Below are 21,777 nucleotides of genomic sequence, written 5' to 3'. Positions count from 1 at the left end.
CTAGAGTTCATGATCTTAAATGTTACACTAGCCTCCTTACCTTTAGAGGCCAGTTACTTGGGTGCAGTGGCTCATGCCTGTAATCTCAGCATTTTGGGGGATTGAGGCGAGCAGATCACTTGAGGTCAGGAGTTTGAGACCAGTCAGACATGGTGAAACCCTGTCTCCACTAAAAATACAAAAAATTTAGCTGGGCATGGTGGTACATGCCTCTAATCCCAGCTACTCAGGAGGCTGAGGCAGGAGAATTGCTTGAATCTGGGAGGTTGCAGTAAGCCAAGATCACGCCACCACACTCCAGCCTGGGCAACAGAGCGAGAAACTCTGTCTCAAAAAAATTTAAAAAAAGAAAAGGCCAGTTACTTAACCTCTCTCTGCCTTGGTTTCCTCATCTATAACATAGGAATAATAATCCCTACCTTAGAGTTGTAGAAGCATATTGTAGTACACAGAAGAACAGTGTAGATTATAACTGGGAATCACCAAGCAACATTTTTAAGAAATTTTTTAAAACCTTTTAAATTTTAAGACTTTTTTTTTTTTTTTTTTTTTTTTGAGACAGAGTTTCACTCTTGTTGCCCAGGCTGGAGTGCAATGGTGTGATCTGGGCTCAGTGCAACCTCCGCCTCCCAGGTTAAAGCAATTCTGCCTCAGCCTCGCAAGTAGCTGGGATTACAGGCATGTGCCACCAAGCCAGGCTAATTTTGGTTAGTAGAGATGGCATTTCGCCATATTGGTCAGGCTGGTCTTGAACTCCTGACCTCAAGTGATCTGCCCTCCTCAGCCTCCCAAATGCTAGGATTACAGGCATGAGCCACCATGCCCGGCCTCAAATTTTAAGACATTTTGAAGCATAGATCTCTAAGAGTACTTGGAGACAAATGCTATGCAGACTATGATATATATATGACTATGTGCCTTGCCATTCTTTCAAGAGAATTCCAGTTATGGTTTATACATTCATCCAGTAAATATTAGGAAAGCATTATCTAAATCTACAATTCACAATTCCTACTTTCAGGTAAGTAAATAGGCAACTATCATACAGCGTGATGGTGTGCTGAGTAGGAGTAACCGACTTTTTTTTTTTTTTTTTTTTAGACAGAGTCTTGCTCTGTCGCCCAGGCTGCAGTGCAGTGGCGCGATTTCAGCTCACTGCAAGCTCCGCCTCGCGGGTTCAAGCCATTCTCTTGTCTCAGCCTTCTGAGTAGCTGGAACTACAGGTGCCCGCCACTACGCCCAGCTAATTTTTTGTATCTTTAGTAGAGACGGGGTTTAGCCAGGATGGTCTCGATCTCCTGACCTCGTGATCCGTCCACCTCAGCCTCCCAAAGTGCTGGGATTACAGGCGTGAGCCACCGCGACTGGCAGTAATCAACTCTTAAGAATGTAGTTGTTCTCAATAAATGGATGCTTTTTGCAAGTTGAGACTCTGGTTGAAGTAGATATTATATGCCAATTCTTGGCATTGTACAAATTTCTAAGGAAACAACATTCTATAGCATCACTTGTTTAATCAGCAAGATCTCACTAGCAAATCTAACAGTTTATAATGTATTACATTTTAATGCCCATGACGCATAGCATAAAATATACCAATAGTGAGAAAGAGACCACTTTCAGTAAAATGATTCCGGTAATGGGCAACTTCAACATCTTTTTTTGCAGGTTTAAGTAAAAAATACTTCCTCCATTCAACCCAATTCACTGTCATTGACCTGTCAATATCCGTGCTGTATATTATTTAAGAAGAATATGCTCAAATATAAATTACGATTCATATATTTCAAAAAACATTATCGAAATGACATATTCTTAAAGTCAGAAAAGTTAGGTTATAGTTGAGTTCTTCCTGTTGTTACTTTTATGATATAGAGTCCACTTAACATCTCTGAACTTCAGTTTATGTGAGAATAATTCCTATAACCCAGAGCTATTAGACTATTAAATAAGTTTACAAAGAACTACAGAACTTGTAAGTCAGTAGTACCGCATCCCAATTTTCTAGTATTTCTTCTTAAACATTTCTCCTTAAACATTTCTCCTTCTTTCTGTCTTATAACCTCATTTTGTAACTTCTTGTATGTTCTCTAGCAAAGAATGGTTGACAATTACCCTTTTTGGTTATGGATCTTATAAGACAATATACATTTTCTATGGCTATAAAATATCCAGTATCCAAAATATCAAGATGTCCATATATCCATGGAAATATAATTCCCATTAATATGAAATAATAGTTTTGAAGCCAACTTTTTTTGAGACAGGGTCTTACTTTGTTGCCCAGGCTAGTCTTGAACTTCCAAGTTCAAGCTATGCTTCCGCCTCAACCTTCTGAGTAGCTGGATCTACAGGCAAGTGCCACTGTCCCTGACTCAAGTCAATTTTAAAAATTTTAGGAATTCTCTGCTATGCAGCCATAAAAAAGAATGAGTCCATGTCCTTTGCAGGGACATGGAGGAAGCTGGAAACCATCATTCTCAGCAAACTAACATAGGAAGAGAAAACCAAAGACCGTGTGTTCTCACTCACAAGTGGGAATTGAACAATGAGAACACATGGACACAGGGAGGGGAATATCACACACTGGGGCCTGTCAGGGGGTGCGGGAGAAGGGGAGGGAGAACATTAGAACAAATACCTAATGCATGCAGGGCTTAAAACCTAGATGACTGGTTGATAGGTGCAGCAAACCACTATGGCACATGTATACCTGTGTAACAAACCTGCACATTCTGCACCTGTATCCCAGAACTTAAAATAAAATAAAAAATTTTTTAAAGGAAAAAAAAGAATGTTAGGAATTCTCATTGAAGAATTTCTCAAATTCCTGAATGCAGTTAAGAATTTGAAGAAAGCCCTTCTGCATGGTCATGCTGAGCCAGCTCCTGTGCCTGGAATTGGGCCACAGTCCCCAAGCTTCACCCTCCACCTCTTGACCATGGACCCCCACCAAGTGAGCAAGCCTGGGGCCTTCATGCAATTGTGAAAGCAGGATCCGGGTGTTCTGCACACCAAGGAAATGCACTTTCTGAGGGAATGGGTGAAGAGCATGTGGGGTAAAGTACCACCTGATATTCAGAAAGCTAAATCAGAAGAAAATATCAAGGAAGGAAAAACAGAGAGCAAGAAGACAGAAAGAAAACGTAAAGACAGATGAACCGTCAAGTGAGAAAACTGATCTAGAAATTGATAATGATGGTGTGACTGAACAAGATACTGATGCCCCTCAAGAAATGGGAGATGAAAAATGCAGAGAAAACAGAGGAGATGATGGATCAGCAAATGGTAAGAAAGTGGTTGCCACTGAAACCGTAAATGATGGTGAACTGCAAAAAGCCATTGGCTCATTCACAGATGCCATTAAGCTGAATCCTCACTTGGCCATTCTGTGTGCCAAGAGAGCCAGTGTCTTCATCAAATTATAGAAGCCCAATGCTGCCATTCAAGACCGTGACAGAGCCATTGAGATAAATCCTGATTCATTTCAGCCTTACAAGTGGTGAGAAAACACACATAGACTTCTGGGTCTTTGGGAAGAACCAGCCCATGCCCTTGCCCTTGCCTGGAAATTGGATTATGATGAAGATGCTAGTAAAATGCTGAAAGAAGTTCAAACCTAGGGCCTAGAAAATTATAAAACATTGGAGAAAGTATGAGTGAAAACATGAAGAGTAAGAGATCAAAGAAAGAATAGAAAAGGTTAAGAAGGCTCTTGAGAAAAGCATGAGAGAGCCCAGAGGGAGGAAGAAGCCAGAAGATGATCCGGAGCTCAGTAAGGCTCTTTTCCAAGTGGCTTTCTGGGAGAATGCCTGGTAATTTTCTCAGAGAAATGCTTGGAATGGGTGGGGACGTATCTGGAATGGCAGGAATGCCTGGACTCAAAATTCTTAGTGACCAGAGGTTCTCACAGCCATGCAGTGTTCAGAAATTATGGTGGCCTTCCAGGATGTGGCCCAGAACCCAGAAAATACATCAAAATGCCAGAGCAACCTGAAGGTTATGAATCTCATCCATAAATTGTCAGCCAAATTTGGAGGTCAAGCGTAATGCCCTTCTGATAAATAAAGCCTTTGCTAAAGGAAAAGCAATCTAGATCACCTAATCGATGCTGCAATAATGCAAACCAGTGTACCTCTGACCTTATCAAGACAGCTGGGGTGCTTTGAAGATAATCCCTACCCATCTACCCCAAATGCAACTAAAGCATTTTACAGTGGTTTGCCATTAGGGTATTCATGGAGATAATGCTTTCCTACTAGGAATTACGAACTTTAAACACTTTTTAAAACTTAAAAATATTTAAAACAAATTAAAAGGGTTTGTTAATTCTTTTTTTTTTTTTTTTTTTTCTGAGACGGAGTCTTGCTCTGTTTCCCAGGCTGGAGTGCAGTGGTGTGATCTCGGCTCACTGCAACCTCTGCCTCCCAGGTTCTTGTCTCAGTCAATCCCTTTCTCACTTTCATCAGCAACTATTGCTAAACTTCATGCATCTCCTCAGGCCATCCAGTGAATTCCTGATACTCACTTTCAGGCCATGTCATTCCCTATTTCTCCCTGAAATATGAGTGTGCAAGCAATCTCATCTTTAAAGAAACAAAAACAAAAAACCTCTTGACCCCACTTTCCCCACTATCACCTTTATCTCTCTTTGCCTTTGCAGCAACACCCCTTAAAGACTTGTTTCCCTTGCATGTCCACCTTCTTCTTGTAATTCTCTCTTGAGCCCACTCTCAGGCTCTCACCACCATTACTCCACCAGTGGCCTCCATGGCACTAAATCCAGTGGTCCATTCTCTGTCCTCAACTTAGTCTATCAGCATTTGACAGAACTGTCTCCTCTCTCAAATGTGTTCTTTATTTGGCTTCCAGAACAAAGTATTCTCCTGGTTTTCTTCCTTTCTCTCTGGTTCTTTCCTCTTATTCTCCTTCCCTGGTTTCTCCTCATTTCCCTTGCCACATTAACATTGGAGCATACCAGGACTCAGCATACTGTACTCCCTCCCTGGTCATCTCAGCCATTCTCATGGCTTCAAACATCATCTACAAGCCTGTAACTCCCAAATCTGAACTCCAGACTCATTTCAAGATACCTACTTGATATCTCTACTTGGAGGTCTGATTAGCATCTGAAACTTGAGAACAAAATAGGACTCTGAGATCTACTCCATCTTAAATCTTCTCCTCTCACAGTCTTACTCATTTCAATACATTAAGGCAGCTACAGCCTCCTAGATGCTCAGACCAAAAACTTTGGTAGTATCCTTAACTATTCACTTTCTTTTATGCCCCACACATAATCCAGAAGTAAATCTTGTCAAAATTTCAAACTCTATCCAGCATCCACTCACTTCTCACCTTCCTCCATCCTGGTGCAAGCCGTCCTAAGATCTTGTCTGTTATTATTGCAGCACTGTCTTAATTGGTCTCTCTGTTTCACCCTTGTCCCGACAAACTATTCTCAGTACACCAGCCAGAATGACATGGTTAAAACTTAAGTTAGATCATGTCACAGCTCTGTTTAAAACCACCCAATGACTTAACCGAGTAAAAACCAAAGTTCTTACAATTTCCTGCAAGCCTTATGTGATCTGGCCTCCTATTACCTCTAGATTTCATCTTCTACCATGCTCTCCCTAATTCACTCTATTCTGCACACACTGGCCTCCTCTCAATGCCCTAACCCTGTCAGAGACACTGCCTACTTCACCCTTTGCTGTTGCCATTTCCTTTGCCTGGAAAGCTCTTCCCCTAAAGATCATCATAGCTCCCTCTCTTACTTCCTTCATATCTCTACTCAAATGTCACTTTCAAGACTTCCCTACTCACCACAGTTAAATTGCATTTCCCCAACACACACACACACACACACACACACACACACACACACACGAGTCTCCCTCTTCTGTTTTATTTCCCCTTAGCACTTTTCATCATCTAACATAGCTTAATTATTTATTTAGTTAATTGTTTTTCTCCTCTTGTTTATAGTGAGCTCTATGAGAGCGAAGATTTTGGCCTATTTCCTTCACTACTGCATCCTTAGCACCTAGATAAATGACAGGCGTATCACAGACACTCAATAAATATTTGTTAGACAATAAATAAATCCACTCTTCATCGCCACCTCTTGTGCTTTACACTCAGAGGTTGAAATATTGAGTCTTATTCAAGGACTCTCTGTCTTGAGCTGTTGGAACCCTTTTCTCCCAATCAGTCATCTCCTGTCTCTATAACAGATCCAACATGTCCTTCTCTGATGGCTACTTCTCAGATCTCTCCTATCCTCCAAATGATAATAAAAATAAAATTTAAAAAGACTTGTCTTTTCGTATCATTTAAATTTCTCTTAAACCACATACCCACATTAACCATTTCTCTTAAACCACAGTCCTCACATCCTCACCCTCACTCACTCAACAGCCCTATGCAACCTGACTTAACCCTTTACCACCCTACTCAAACTCCTTTCACTGAGATCCCCAAAAATCTCCCAAATGCCAGATCCAATGGATATTTTCCAATAATGTTATTTCTGTTCTTTTCTGTTTAAAAAAGAAAAGACCTAAAAAATGAAGACACATAAAATGTTCAAGAAATAGAGGATGAAACATCATAAATACGTCAGTTCTCCCCAATATTAAGCTATAAATTCAATAAATTGCCATCAAAATTCCAAAAATCATATATATATATATATATGTGTGTGTGTGTGTGTGTGCACATGTGTATGCACATGTATATACCTAAACAATCTGATTTTAAAATTCATATAGAAGAGGAAAGGGTCAAAAATAGCATTGACACTACTGGAGATGAATGTAAGTCCAGATATCAAGAGGTATTATACAGTGATAGTAATTAAGACATGCAGGCCGGGCGCGGTGGTTCAAGCCTGTAATCCCAGCACTTTGGGAGGCCGAGACGGGCGGATCACGAGGCCAGGAGATCGAGAGACGATCCCGGCTAACACGGTGAAACCCCGTCTCTACTAAAAAATACAAAAGAACTAGCCGGGCGAGGTGGCGGGCGCCTGTAGTCCCAGCTACTCGGGAGGCTGAGGCAGGAGAACGGCGTAAACCCGGGAGGCGGAGCTTGCAGTGAGCTGAGATCCGGCCACTGCACTCCAGCCTGGGTGACAGAGCAAGACTCCGTCTCAAAAAAAAAAAAAAAAAAAAAAGACGTGGTATTGATACACAGTAGACAACAACTAATATAACAGGAAAAGGAAACAATACATTCATACACAGATGAAAATTTAATATATGACTAGAGGTAAGCATTTCAAATCTGTAGGAAAAGGATGGGACTAACCAATACATGGTGATAGGACAACTGACTATAGAGGAAAAAAATGAAATTGAATCCTTATTTCACACCACACACAAACATCAATTACAGGTGAATTAAAGAACTAAATATGAAATATCAAAAAATTTAAATAAGATATTGATGAATATCTTCATGCCCCAGGGTAAGGAAGAATTTCTCAATATGTCAAAAGCACAACCATAAAAGAAAAAGAGACAAATAAAACTACATTGAAATTTAAAATGTCTGCACAACAAAAAAAGCACTGAAAAAAATTTTTTTAAATAAGCAACAAACTGGGAAAAGATATTCATATTGCATAATATTAACGTAGGATTAATATCCAGAATTTAGAAAGAACACCTACAAGCTATTAAGAAAAAGACAACCAATCCCACTGAAAAATTGACAAAAGGAATGAACAGGTAATTCACAGAAAAGGAATATCCAAATGGCCAGCAAATATATGAAGAGATAATTAGTTTTACTAGTAATAACGAATATAATTAATTATATTTAGTTACATTAAAAATAATGAGATAATATTTCTGACCCATAGGTTTGGAAAATATTAAAATATTAGAATACTACAGTACCAAGTGTTGGAATGGAAATACATTTTTGGTAGGAATATAAAGTGGTACAACTACTTTGGAGAGCAATTTGGGATATTTAATTAAAGTTAAATATCTGTACATTTATGCAGCCAACAGACACATGAAAAAATGCTCATCATCACTGGCCATCAAAGAAATGCAAATCAAAACCACAATGAGATACCATCTCACACCAGTTAGAATGGTGATCATTAAAAAGTCAGGAAACAACAGGTGCTGGAGAGGATGTGGAGAAATAGGAATGCTTTTACACTGTTGGTGGGAGTGTAAACTAGTTCAACCATTGTGGAAGACAGTGTGGCGATTCCTCAAGGATCTAGAACTAGAAATACCATTCGACCCAGCCATCCCATTACTGGGTATATACCCAAAGGATTATAAATCATGCTGCCATAAAGACACATGCACACGTATGTTTATTGTGGCACTATTCACAATAGCAAAGACTTGGAACCAATGCAAATGTCCATCAATGACGGACTGGATTAAGAAAATGTGGCACATATACACCATGGAATACTATGCAGTCATAAAGAGGATGAGTTCATGTCTTTTGTAGGGACATGGATGAAGCTGAAAGCCATCATTCTGAGCAAACTATCACAAGGACAGAAAACCAAACACCGCATGTTCTCACTCATAGGTGGGAACTGAACAATGAGAACACTTGGACGCAGGGTGGGGAACATCGCACACTGGGGCCTGTTGTGGGGTGGGGGAGGGGGGAGGGATAGCGTTAGGGGATATACCTAATGTAAATGATGAGTTAATGGATGCAGCATACCATCATGGCACATGTATACATATGTAACAAACCTGCACGTTGTGCACATGTACCCTAGAACTTAAAGTATAATAAAAAAAGAAAGGTAAATGTCTGTAAAGCCTATGACCAAACAATTCCACCACAAGTAATACACAAGGAGATGTACACAAGAATATCCATTGCAGTATTATATTATATTATATTGGCAAAAAAAGAAACTTTTAACCTAAATAACCACCATCAGAATTCATAAGTAAATTGAGTTATATTTATTAAATGGAACCATACAGTGGTTAAAATGATTGAACTAGAGCTATATGCATTGACATAAATAAATCTCCAAAAATTTAAGGATTAGAAAATAGTCATAAAAAATCCAGTATGTCACCATTTAAAAGCTTAAGGCATAAGAAACAATATCCTATATTTTAGGAGTGTATCTATAGTAAAATGTACACAAATATAAAAATCTATATGAAAATGATAAGTTCAGAATAGTAGCTACTTCTGGCAGGAATGGAGGAAATGGGTTTAGAGAATAATACATTGAAAATGTTTGCTGCCCATAATATTTTATTTTTAAAAATCTGAGTCAAATATGTAAAATGTTAAATATTACAAACCCAGTGGTAGGTATGGTTTTTGGTTATATTATTCTCTTTATTGTTCTGTATAAAATAGTTCTTTTTTTTTATTTTATTATTATTTTTTTAATTTATTTATTATTATTATACTTTAAGTTGTAGGGTACATGTGCATAACGTGCAGGTTTGTTACATATGTATACTTGTGCCATGTTGCTGTGCTGCACCCATCAACTCGTCATTTACATCAGGTATAACTCCCAATGCAATCCCTCCCCCCTCCCCCCTCCCCATGATAGGCCCCGGTGTGTGATGTTCCCCTTCCCGAGTCCAAGTGATCTCATTGTTCAGTTCCCACCTATGAGTGAGAACATGCAGTGTTTGGTTTTCTGTTCTTGTGATAGTTTGCTAAGAATGATGGTTTCCAGCTGCATCCATGTCCCTACAAAGGACACAAACTCATCCTTTTTGATGGCTGCATAGTATTCCATGGTGTATATGTGCCACATTTTCTTAATCCAATCTGTCACTGATGGACATTTGGGTTGATTCCAAGTCTTTGCTATTGTGAATAGTGCTGCAATAAACATACGTGTGCATGTGTCCTTATAGCAGCATAATTTATAATCCTTTGGGTATATACCCAGTAATGGGATGGCTGGGTCATATGGTACATCTAGTTCTAGATCCTTGAGGAATCGCCATACTGTTTTCCATAATGGTTGAACTAGTTTACAATCCCACCAACAGTGTAAAAGTGTTCCTATTTCTCCACATCCTCTCCAGCACCTGTTGTTTCCTGACTTTTTAATGATCGCCATTCTAACTGGTATGAGATGGTATCTCATTGTGGTTTTGATTTGCATTTCTCTGATGGCCAGTGATGATGAGCATTTTTTCATGTGTCTGTTGGCTGTATGAATGTCTTCTTTTGAGAAATGTCTGTTCATATCCTTTGCCCACTTTTTGATGGGGTTGTTTGTTTTTTTCTTGTAAATTTGTTTAAGTTCTTTGTAGGTTCTGGATATTAGCCCTTTGTCAGATGAGTAGACTGCAAAAATTTTCTCCCATTCTGTAGGTTGCCTGTTCACTCTGATGGTAGTTTCTTTTGCTGTGCAGAAGCTCTTTAGTTTAATTCGATCCCATTTGTCAATTTTGGCTTTTGCTGCTGTTGCTTTTGGTGTTTTAGACATGAAGTCTTTGCCCATGCCTATGTCCTGAATGGTACTACCTAGGTTTTCCTCTAGGATTTTTATGGTATGAGGTCTAACATTTAAGTCTCTAATCCATCTTGAATTAATTTTCGTATAAGGAGTAAGGAAAGGATCCAGTTTCAGCTTTCTACTTATGGCTAGCCAATTTTCCCAGCACCATTTATTAAATAGGGAATCCTTTCCCCATTTCTTGTTTCTCTCAGGTTTGTCAAAGATCAGATGGCTGTAGATGTGTGGTATTATTTCTGAGGACTCTGTTCTGTTCCATTGGTCTATATCTCTGTTTTGGTACCAGTACCATGCTGTTTTGGTTACTGTAGCCTTGTAGTATAGTTTGAAGTCAGGTAGCGTGATGCCTCCAGCTTTGTTCTTTTGACTTAGGATTGTCTTGGAGATGCGGGCTCTTTTTTGGTTCCATATGAACTTTAAAGCAGTTTTTTCCAATTCTGTGAAGAAAGTCATTGGTAGCTTGATGGGGATGGCATTGAATCTATAAATAACCTTGGGCAGTATGGCCATTTTCACGATATTGATTCTTCCTATCCATGAGCATGGTATGTTCTTCCATTTGTTTGTGTCCTCTTTTATTTCACTGAGCAGTGGTTTGTAGTTCTCCTTGAAGATGTCCTTTACATCCCTTGTAAGTTGGATTCCTAGGTATTTGATTCTCTTTGAAGCAATTGTGAATGGAAGTTCATTCCTGATTTGGCTCTCTGTTTGTCTGTTACTGGTGTATAAGAATGCTTGTGATTTTTGCACATTAATTTTGTATCCTGAGACTTTGCTAAAGTTGCTTATCAGCTTAAGGGGATTTTGGGCTGAGACAATGGGGTTTTCTAAATATACAATCATGTCATCTGCAAAGAGGGACAATTTGATTTCTTCTTTTCCTAATTGAATACCCTTGATTTCTTTCTCTTGCCTAATTGCCCTAGCCAGAACTTCCAACACTATGTTGAAGAGGAGTGGTGAGAGAGGGCATCCCTGTCTTGTGCCAGTTTTCAAAGGGAATTTTTCCAGTTTTTGCCCATTCAGTATGATATTGGCTGTGGGTTTGTCATAAATAGCTCTTATTATTTTGAGGTACGTTCCATCAATACCGAATTTCTTGAGCGTTTTTAGCATGAAGGGCTGTTGAATTTTGTCAAAAGCCTTTTCTGCATCTATTGAGATAATCATGTGGTTCTTGTCTTTGGTTCTGTTTATATGCTGGATTATGTTTATTGATTTGCGAATGTTGAACCAGCCTTGCATCCCAGGGATGAAGCCCACTTGATCATGGTGGATAAGCTTTTTGATGTGTTGCTGAATCCGGTTTGCCAGTACTTTATTGAGGATTTTTGCATCGATGTTCATCAGGGATATTGGTCTAAAATTCTCTTTTTTTGTTGTGTCTCTGCCAGGCTTTGGTATCAGGATGATGTTGGCCTCATAAAATGAGTTAGGGAGGATTCCCTCTTTTTCTATTGATTGGAATAGTTTCAGAAGGAATGGTACCAGCTCCTCCTTGTACCTCTGGTAGAATTCAGCTGTGAATCCATCTGGTCCTGGACTTTTTTTGGTTGGTAGGCTATTAATTATTGCCTCAATTTCAGAGCCTGCTATTGGTCTACTCAGGGATTCAACTTCTTCCTGGTTTAGTCTTGGAAGAGTGTAAGTGTCCAGGAAATTATCCATTTCTTCTAGATTTTCCAGTTTATTTGCGTAGAGGTGTTTATAGTATTCTCTGATGGTAGTTTGTATTTCTGTGGGGTCGGTGGTGATATCCCCTTTATCATTTTTAATTGCGTCGATTTGATTCTTCTCTCTTTTCTTCTTTATTAGTCTTGCTAGTGGTCTGTCAATTTTGTTGATCTTTTCAAAAAACCAACTCCTGGATTCATTGCTTTTTTGGAGGGTTTTTTGTGTCTCTATCTCCTTCAGTTCTGCTCTGATCTTAGTTATTTCTTGCCTTCTGCTAGCTTTCGAATGTGTTTGCTCTTGCTTCTCTAGTTCTTTTAATTGCGATGTTAGAGTGTCAATTTTAGATCTTTCCTGCTTTCTCTTGTGGGCATTTAGTGCTATAAATTTCCCACTACACACTGCTTTAAATGTGTCCCAGAGATTCTGGTATGTTGTATCTTTGTTCTCATTGGTTTCAAAGAACATCTTTATTTCTGCCTTAATTTTGTTATGTACCCAGTAGTCATTCAGGAGCAGGTTGTTCAGTTTCCATGTAGTTGAGCAGTTTTGATTCAGTTTCTTAGTCCTGAGTTCTAGTTTGATTGCACCGTGGTCTGAGAGACAGTTTGTTATAATTTCTGTTCTTGTACATTTGCTGAGGAGTGCTTTACTTCCAATTACGTGGTCAATTTTGGAGTAAGTACGATGTGGTGCTGAGAAGAATGTATATTCTGTTGATTTGGGGTGGAGAATTCTATAGATGTCTATTAGGTCTGCTTGCTGCAGAGATGAGTTCAATTCCTGGATATCCTTGTTAACTTTCTGTCTCGTTGATCTGTCTAATGTTGACAGTGGAGTGTTGAAGTCTCCCATTATTATTGTATGGGAGTCTAAGTCTCTTTGTAAGTCTCTAAGGACTTGCTTTATGAATCTGGGTGCTCCTGTATTGGGTGCATATATATTTAGGATAGTTAGCTCTTCCTGTTAAATTGATCCCTTTACCATTATGTAATGGCCTTCTTTGTCTCTTTTGATCTTTGATGGTTTAAAGTCTGTTTTATCAGATACTAGTATTGCAACCCGTGCTTTTTTTTGTTCTCCATTTGCTTGGTAAATCTTCCTCCATCCCTTTATTTTGAGCCTATGTATGTCTCTGCGTGTGAGATGGGTCTCCTGAATACAGCAGACTGATGGGTCTTGACTCTTGATCCAGTTTGCCAGTCTGTGTCTTTTAATTGGAGCATTTAGTCCATTTACATTTAAGGTTAAGATTGTTATGTGTGAACTTGATCCTGCCATTATGATATTAACTGGTTATTTTGCTCATTAGTTGATGCAGTTTCTTCCTAGCCTTGATGGTCTTTACATTTTGGCATGTTTTTGCAATGGCTGGTACCAGTTGTTCCTTTCCATGTTTAGTGCTTCTTTCAGGGTCTCTTGTAAGGCAGGCCTAGTGGTGACAAAATCTCTAAGCATTTGCTTATCTGTAAAGGATTTTATTTCTCCTTCACTTATGAAACTTAGTTTGGCTGGATATGAAATTCTGGGTTGAAAATTCTTTTCTTTAAGAATGTTGAATATTGGCCCCCACTCTCTTCTGGCTTGGAGAGTTTCTGCCGAGAGATCTGCTGTTAGTCTGATGGGCTTCCCTTTGTGGGTAACCCGACCTTTCTCTCTGGCTGCCCTTAAGATTTTTTCCTTCATTTCAACTTTGGTGAATCTGGCAATTATGTGTCTTGGAGTTGCTCTTCTTGAGGAGTATCTTTGTGGCGTTCTCTGTATTTCCTGGATTTGAATGTTGGCCTGCCCTACTAGGTTGGGGAAGTTCTCCTGGATGATATCCTGAAGAGTGTTTTCCAACTTGGTTCCATTTTCCCCCTCACTTTCAGGCACCCCAATCAGATGTAGATTTGGTCTTTTTACATAATCCCATACTTCTTGCAGGCTTTGTTCATTTCTTTTTCTTCTTTTTTCTTTTGGTTTCTCTTCTCGCTTCATTTCATTCATTTGATCCTCAATCGCTGATACTCTTTCTTCCAGTTGATCGAGTCGGTTACTGAAGCTTATGCATTTGTCACGTATTTCTCGTGTCATGGTTTTCATGTCTTTCATTTCGTTTATGACCTTCTCTGCATTAATTACTCTAGCCATCAATTCTTCCACTTTTTTTTTTCAAGATTTTTAGTTTCTTTGCGCTGGGTACGTAATTCCTCCTTTAGCTCTGAGAAGTTTGATGGACTGAAGCCTTCTTCTCTCATCTCGTCAAAGTCATTCTCCGTCCAGCTTTGATCCGTTGCTGGCGATGAGCTGCGCTCCTTTGCTGGGGGAGATGCGCTCTTATTTTTTGAATTTCCAGCTTTTCTGCCCTGCTTTTTCCCCATCTTTGTGGTTTTATCTGCCTCTGGTCTTTGATGATGGTGATGTACTGATGGGGTTTTGGTGTAGGTGTCCTTCCTGTTTGATAGTTTTCCTTCTAACAGTCAGGACCCTTAGCTGTGGGTCTGTTGGAGATTGCTTGAGGTCCACTCCAGACCCTGTTTGCCTGGGTATCAGCAGCAGAGGCTGCAGAATATAGAATATTTCTGAACAGCGAGTGTACCTGTCTGATTCTTGCTTTGGAAGCGTCCTCTCAGGGGTGTACTCCACCCTGTGAGGTGTGGGGTGTCAGACTGCCCCTAGTGTGGGATGTCTCCCAGTTAGGCTACTCAGGGGTCAGGGACCCACTTGAGCAGGGAGTCTGTCCCTTCTCAGATCTCAACCTCCGTGTTGGGAGATCCACTGCTCTCTTCAAAGCTGTCAGACAGAGTCGTTTGCGTCTGCAGAGGTCTCTGCTGCGTTTGTTATTGTTTACTGTGCCCTGTCCCCAGAGGTGGAGTCTACAGAGACAGGCAGGTTTCCTTGAGCTGCTGTGAGCTCCACCCAGTTCGAGCTTCCCAGCAGCTTTGTTTACCTACTTAAGCCTCAGCAATGGCGGGCGCCCCTCCCCCAGCCTCGCTGCTGCCTTGCCGGTAGATCACAGACTGCTGTGCTAGCAATGAGGGAGGCTCCGTGGGTGTGGGACCCTCCCGGCCAGGTGTGGGATATGATCTCCTGGTATGCCTGTTTGCTTAAAGCGCAGTATTGGGGTGGGAGTTACCTGATTTTCCAGGTGTTGTGTGTCTCAGTTCCCCTGGCTAGGAAAAGGGATTCCCTTCCCCCTTGCGCTTCCCAGGTGAGGCAATGCCTCGCCCTGCTTCAGCTCTCACTGGTCGGGCTGCAGCAGCTGACCAGCACCGATCGTCCGGCACTCCCCAGTGAGATGAACCCAGTACCTCAGTTGAAAATGCAGAAATCACCGGTCTTCTGTGTTGCTCGCGCTGGGAGTTGGAGACTGGAGCTGTTCCTATTTGGCCATCTTGCTCCGCCCCTAAAATAGTTCTTAACAAGTTAGTTTTATTTCAGGAATGTTTAACATGAGAAAATCTATTACTATAATTCATTACGTAAATAGGTCAAATGACACATTTATATAGTTTAATAAAATTCAGCACTATCCCGATAAGATACTTTTCTTTGTTGTTCTTCTATGTATTTCTGTCACAATCCTTGCCACATTGCAACTGCCTGTTCACTGTTAGCACACGTGCACACACACACACACACACGCACACACACAGTGGACTGTCAGCTCTGTAAGGACAGGCACAAGGGCCAGGCTACCATTGCATCCTTATTCGCTAGTACATGCCCAGCAAAAAGGATCAAACTTGATAAATATAAAGGACATAATCTTATAAAAAGCAATAAATATATACACTAAAATGATACCAGGTTAACATTTGGGTGATTGTATTATGGTGACCTTGGGCAAGTTACTCAACCTCACTTGTCAACAATTTCCTCTTCTGTGAAAAATATTAGACTTTGCCTCTAAAGTCCTGTGAGGATTAAATGAGATAATGTATGTAATATTCTTAGAAGAGTGCTAGCAGACAGATGTTCAATAATGAAAAGCCATTTATTCATATTTTTCTAACATTTCCATAGTCATCACTTTTATCACTAAAAAGGGTTTAGAGATAATAAAATTAATAATAATAAAAATTAAGTTTAATATATACATACATATATAAGGGCTGACCTTTCAAGAATCTTCTCTGCCTCTTTTTTAGAAATATTTATACCTGTTAACTTGAGAGCATCGATAAATTTCTGAAGTATCAATCACTTCTTTAAAGGAATAAAGAAAATAAGGATCAACTGGAAAGTTTGAAAAGATACAGAAGCAAATATTATTTAGTGCATTATTATCCTCAAAGCCACTCAGGCAAAGAATACACTTTTAGGAAAAAAAAAAAAAAAAAGAAATGGCCTCAGGTGTAAGCAACTGGAAGCATTCCTACATGGTTTCTGGCGGCAGAAACACAACAAGATGCCTCTCAGATGACTAGAAGTGAAACCTCATGCCTTGGAATTGCCAAATAAACATTCCCTGGCCTTTGTTGTACACATCCTGAAAATTAATAGCATGAGTTTACTGGTGCACAGAACCACTGCAAGAAGAAAATGGTTCACCTAAAGAAAATTTTTAGTGGTGTCTTTGTAAAAGTCACCTCCAGAGCCTAAAACTGTTGTATATATTGGAATCTAATATGACCTGGGGATTTCAAAATCTGAAGCCCATCTGGGAACTCATCTTCAAACATGGATAAGCCAAGGTCAAGAATAAGACTATCTCTAAAACAGACAACACAGTTAGGAGCACCTGAGGAAGTTTGGTGTCATTTGCTTAGAAGATTTCATTCATGATATTGCCTTCCCAAGGAAGTATTTCCAGGAGATCTCATGGTTCCTGCACCCTTCCCAGCTCTTGGTGGCCCATCACGTTACCAAGAATAGAGTGAGGTTCTTCCAGGAGATGGGCTCGCCTGGCTATCAGAGTAAATGCATCAATCAGCTCATCCACCAGCTGAACTAGACCCAGAATACCTGAATGCATGGTGCATTGGAAGCATGTGTTTCTGTTTTTTTGAATTGTTATCAAAAATAACAACTGGAATTGTATCTTGAGGGAAGAGTATTTCCTGCTTTATCTTCAAAAACTGGAAGAGAAGAGTCAATGAAACTACAGCAAGTTATGTACATGGCAGGCACCTCTCATCACAGTCCAGCTCCAAGGAAATATTCCAGTGTTTCCTACACTGGCTGTCGCCTCCTCTGAAATAACCACATGTCATGAAAGGAGTCCTGCTGTGTCACATTTGCACAAGGCCCCCTAAGACTCCTGCAGCAATGGACCAAGCCCAAGGACATAATTGAATCTGAGAGTTCCTAGGGCCTTGTTTTGAAAAGACTTGAAATACAATTAGGAAGATGGGCACAAAAACAAGTGGTGGGTTGTCTCTTGTGAGTCTATGTTCCAACTTTTCACTGATGTCTTTGAGAGTGCTCAGACCTGGCTGGATCTAGTATACCTGCTGGCTTTTGTATCATAGCCTGCAACTAGCTTAGTCCTTTTCTCTAAAAGCTCAGTATTTGAGAATGAAGGACCCCTTCACCAGAAAAACATGTATGTACTCAAAATTTTGCTTGCAGTTTCAGGATGTTTAGACCCTTCTCCTCAGGGACCTATGCACCTTATGTGAGGAAGTCCTGCTCTTATGAGGATTGGTCATCCAGGCCCTGATCTTGCTTGTCTCTGGTTCCATGTCCCATGGAAGACCAAAGCTTACCAAGACAGCTTTTTCCCTTCACTGTGGCAGATTGTGTTGCCCCCTGCACCATCTATAACTCTGGGAAATGCCCGTCATCTGTCATATCTTCTCTTGGGCTTCAGGGTAGAATGTCCTGGTTTCCCTGATGATCAGCACTCTCCTTAAAACCCAGATCAAAAAGGAGTGAACCATTTTCTTGGTTTGGCATAGATAAAATTAGTGCAGTTTGATTTTTTGGGCCCCAGGCAAGTTAATTAGCATTTTCTGGCATATTCTAGTCTCCAGTAGTCTAGTCCAGGAGACTCTAGTCTCCTGCTGGTAATGATACAGTAGTAGAGAGTAGACCAGCAACTGGGCTTCTGGGGATTTTAATCCTGAAAACAGTGGGTCTGACACTGTAGTGTTTTTCATGAGTGTCCACCCCTAAGTGGGCCTTCCCAATACTCCCTTCACTTGGTTGCCTCCACTTGCCATCTGAGCAATTGGCGAGGATGTGCCAGGCCTAGGTTACACTTGAAAACATGCTTGACCTTGCATTCCCTGGTCCTTTCAGGTCAGTTTTGCTGCAATTTTGGCTCATGGGGCCCTCAAACATGGCTGGGAAATTGAGCTCAAGGTATAACAGTGCCTTAAAACGTTTCAGCCTATGAGGTAATTAATTAGGTTGGTTGGCTCCAGAGGTAACCTGGCTCCAGAGGTAACCTATTAGGAAGATGTGCTATAGATGTTATTCTTACACTGTAATTAAACATTGTGAAATCAGATTACTTTAAAATAATGTATCACTAAGTCATGGGAGAAAAGCAGTTGTGGGTATGGAAGCCCAGGGCTTACATCCCAGCTCTCTCTTATACTAAATATGGGTACAGCGTTTCCACTCTTGGTCTATAAAATGCGAGCTAATATCCTCTAGCCTCTCTGTCTCACATGGTAGTTAAAAGGATTAAGCAAAACAATAGTTTGTAATTCATAATTCTATACAAATAAAAGATGTGATTATTTTAAAAATAAATCTTGAAGCTTGTAATCTGGTCTTTGGGGAAAAAATCATAAATCATAAAATACAAATTCGGTAAAATTGAAAACATCTGTGCCTCAAAATACATCATTAGAAAGATGAAAAATAAAAGCCACAGAACAAAAATACAAACCTTACAACTAACAAAAGATAGTATTCAGAGTATATAAGAAATTCGATCAATCAATAAGAAAAAGACAAATAATGTAATGAATAAGCAAAGAACATGAAAAGGGACCCCACAGGACCTACAACTTATTCGTATTTCTACATTATCGCAGTCCTCACCTCACTGTGCTCTCATTTCTTTCCTTACTCCCACTTAGATTCCATGATCCATCATCTTAACCAATACCTTACATATCCCTTTACTCCCTGATGCCTCTTTTATTTCCCTTATTCATTTGGCAAAACCATAACCTTGAGTAAATCCCTGCAACTTCACCTCTGTGGCTAACTGGAGCTATAGGCACACTTCTTCCAATGCAGCTGAAAAACGGGTACAAAGTCGGTTAAGAATTTGCAGATATGGTAGCGGAAAGATGAAGGAGGCCCATAAAATGGCTTCCATGTCTTCAGTGAAGAATGAAGCATGTGGTAAAAGTGAGGATGTAAGGATGTGAGGGAGAGAGGATCAGAAAGACAGGATGTGAGGACCAGAAGTTTGAAGGGATTTGAAGAAGGTATAGCATCATTTTTATGGAGACTGGGAGACTATGTTACCAGAGAAACTGGGCACTATGAGCACCAATTTGCAATTACAATTTTTTAGGATATCAATTCGTGAAACTTGCAGTGCATCAAGTAGCTCACAACTAAGCACACTGATCTTATGTAGCTTCAGTGGACCATCACATCAGAACCTTTTGTCAGAGTATACTAGCCTCCACTATGCTATGACACGCAGTTATTCTAATCTACAATCCGAGAGGCTCTGTGCCTATCTATTCCTCTTAGTGTACAGAGTTTAGGCATTAGGAACTGAACAACAGAGGGATCCAGGATCCTGATGACTATGGAAACTTCATGTCATCCTGTATTACATAGGTTTATGTGTGACAGAAATAAACTCGGATTGGACCTTAAGCCACTAGTATTTCAGGTTTTCTCCACCACCCCCAACTGATTGTAAATCTAACCAATAAAAAGCTCCAATGAATAAAGTACAACTATTCAGAGTAACAGATCACCACAAAAATGCCCATGTTAAACCACAGTGAAAACCCTATCAATATAGGGTTTGAAACTGTTAATTAAATTGAAGTCAAAATAACTTTCGCATTTATATGAAATCAAGAGATTAGAAATATCTGTTTTACTAACTTTTATAAGTCCACATAGTAATGATATTTATGAAATAAAAAACTTTGTAAAAATGATAAATGAAGACAGCAACAATTGTGCAAATTACCTCAGCATTTCATTTAGCCAATATTTATTGAGTATATACACAGTGCTACACAGTATGTTGGCTGCTAGGGATATGAATATAAAATAGTCTCTAACTTCCATTGAGGAGCTAACAGAGACGTAAACAGATAACTTTCTCTCTGTTTATTTTCAGTATGGGTTTTTATTTATGAACAGATTTTATAGATTTAGCAAATGGACAAAAAAATATTTTTTTAGCCTTGGAAAAGATACCAATTTTGGTGGGGAAAAAGGCTAAATGTAATTTGTCTCACTGATCAGTAGAGGGTGATAGAACATCAAAATGACAGCTTAAGAATGCCTTTAGACCACATTGTAAGTATTTTTCTATAGACAATTCATTCAATTAATATTTTTCCATAAACTCAATGACATATTTAACTATGAATACAAAAGTACATGAGGAAATTATAAATAAAATGCATTCATAATTTGGAAAAAGCAAGGTGAAAAAAACAGCAATTTTCACTTATTCCTGTTTTACTTGTTATTCTTTATTACATTTTTTTCCTCCATGTTACAATATCAGGAAAGCTCATCAACCGAGGAAATACATTGCATCAGTTTTTTCTCATAAGTGTTACAAATACAGGTTGTCTTATTGGTATCTTTCACGTTAAGGGTCAAGTTAATGAAAGCCAATGTGATGGGTGCATGGCGACAGCTATGGCTGTTGACAAAAGAATGATAAAAATCTTTATATCTGTGGGTAGCATCTTTTTGAAGCATGAAATTTAATAACCCTCATTTATGCCATTCTTTTGACAGTAATATTTCATATATAATATTCACATGATAAAACTCTTTAAAATGCAACTACAGCAAAGCGGCATTTCCTCATCAGAATATATTTTGTTTAAAATTATTGTGAAAGTGCCTCTTACTTATGTTATTATAGTGTATTTTCTACAAAAAGAGAAAGTGGTTTTTCTTCATCCGAATATATTTTGCTTACAATTATTGTGAAAGTGCCTCTTATTTATGTCATTATAGACAATTAACTCTCCCTTTTCAAGGGTATAAATTAGCAGTTATTTGTGGAGCACACACTAGGTGCTCAATTTATGTATGTTGAGAGGAAGAGATTTTTGAAACTTTGAGTTAGGCTAGTATGCTGTTTTAGTTTCCTAGGACTGACTTAACAAATTACTAGAAACTGGGTGGCTTAAAACAATAAGAATTTAGTCTCTCACAGTTCAGGAGGCCAGAAGACCAAAATCAAAATGTTAGCAGGGTTGGTTCCTTCCAGAGGTTCTAAGGGAGAATCTGTTCCCTGCTTCATTCCTGGTTGCCAGCAATCCTTGGCATTCCTTGGCTTGTGGCTTCATCACTCTAGTCTCTGCCTCCACCATACATGGCATTCTCTGTGGGTGTCTGTGAGTTTTTTTATATATACTTTAAGCTCTGGGATACATGTGCAGAATGTGCAGGTTGGTTACATAGGTATACATGTGCCATGGTGGTTTGCTGCACTTACCAAC

The 21,777-nt window shown here is 39.5% G+C and overlaps 1 long non-coding RNA gene and 2 pseudogenes across 1 annotated transcript in view; 2 read left to right on the top strand and 1 right to left on the bottom strand.

Annotated features, from left to right (window-relative positions):
- The window catches only part of LOC107126858 (uncharacterized), a 128,601-nt gene that overhangs the window by 64,287 nt on the left and 42,537 nt on the right, over positions 1 to 21,777 (bottom strand). The gene's annotated exons all lie outside the window — the stretch shown is intronic.
- Positions 2,639 to 4,050, top strand: LOC102126468 (hsc70-interacting protein pseudogene; annotated as a pseudogene).
- Positions 6,816 to 17,111, top strand: LOC135968849 (ribosomal protein uL30-like; annotated as a pseudogene).

Source organism: Macaca fascicularis, chromosome 1 (assembly GCF_037993035.2).
Source record: "Macaca fascicularis isolate 582-1 chromosome 1, T2T-MFA8v1.1".
Classification (NCBI taxonomy): Eukaryota; Metazoa; Chordata; class Mammalia; order Primates; family Cercopithecidae; genus Macaca; species Macaca fascicularis.
The sequence above is the reverse complement of the archived record's forward strand: the minus strand, read 5'-3'. Positions and strand labels throughout refer to the sequence as shown.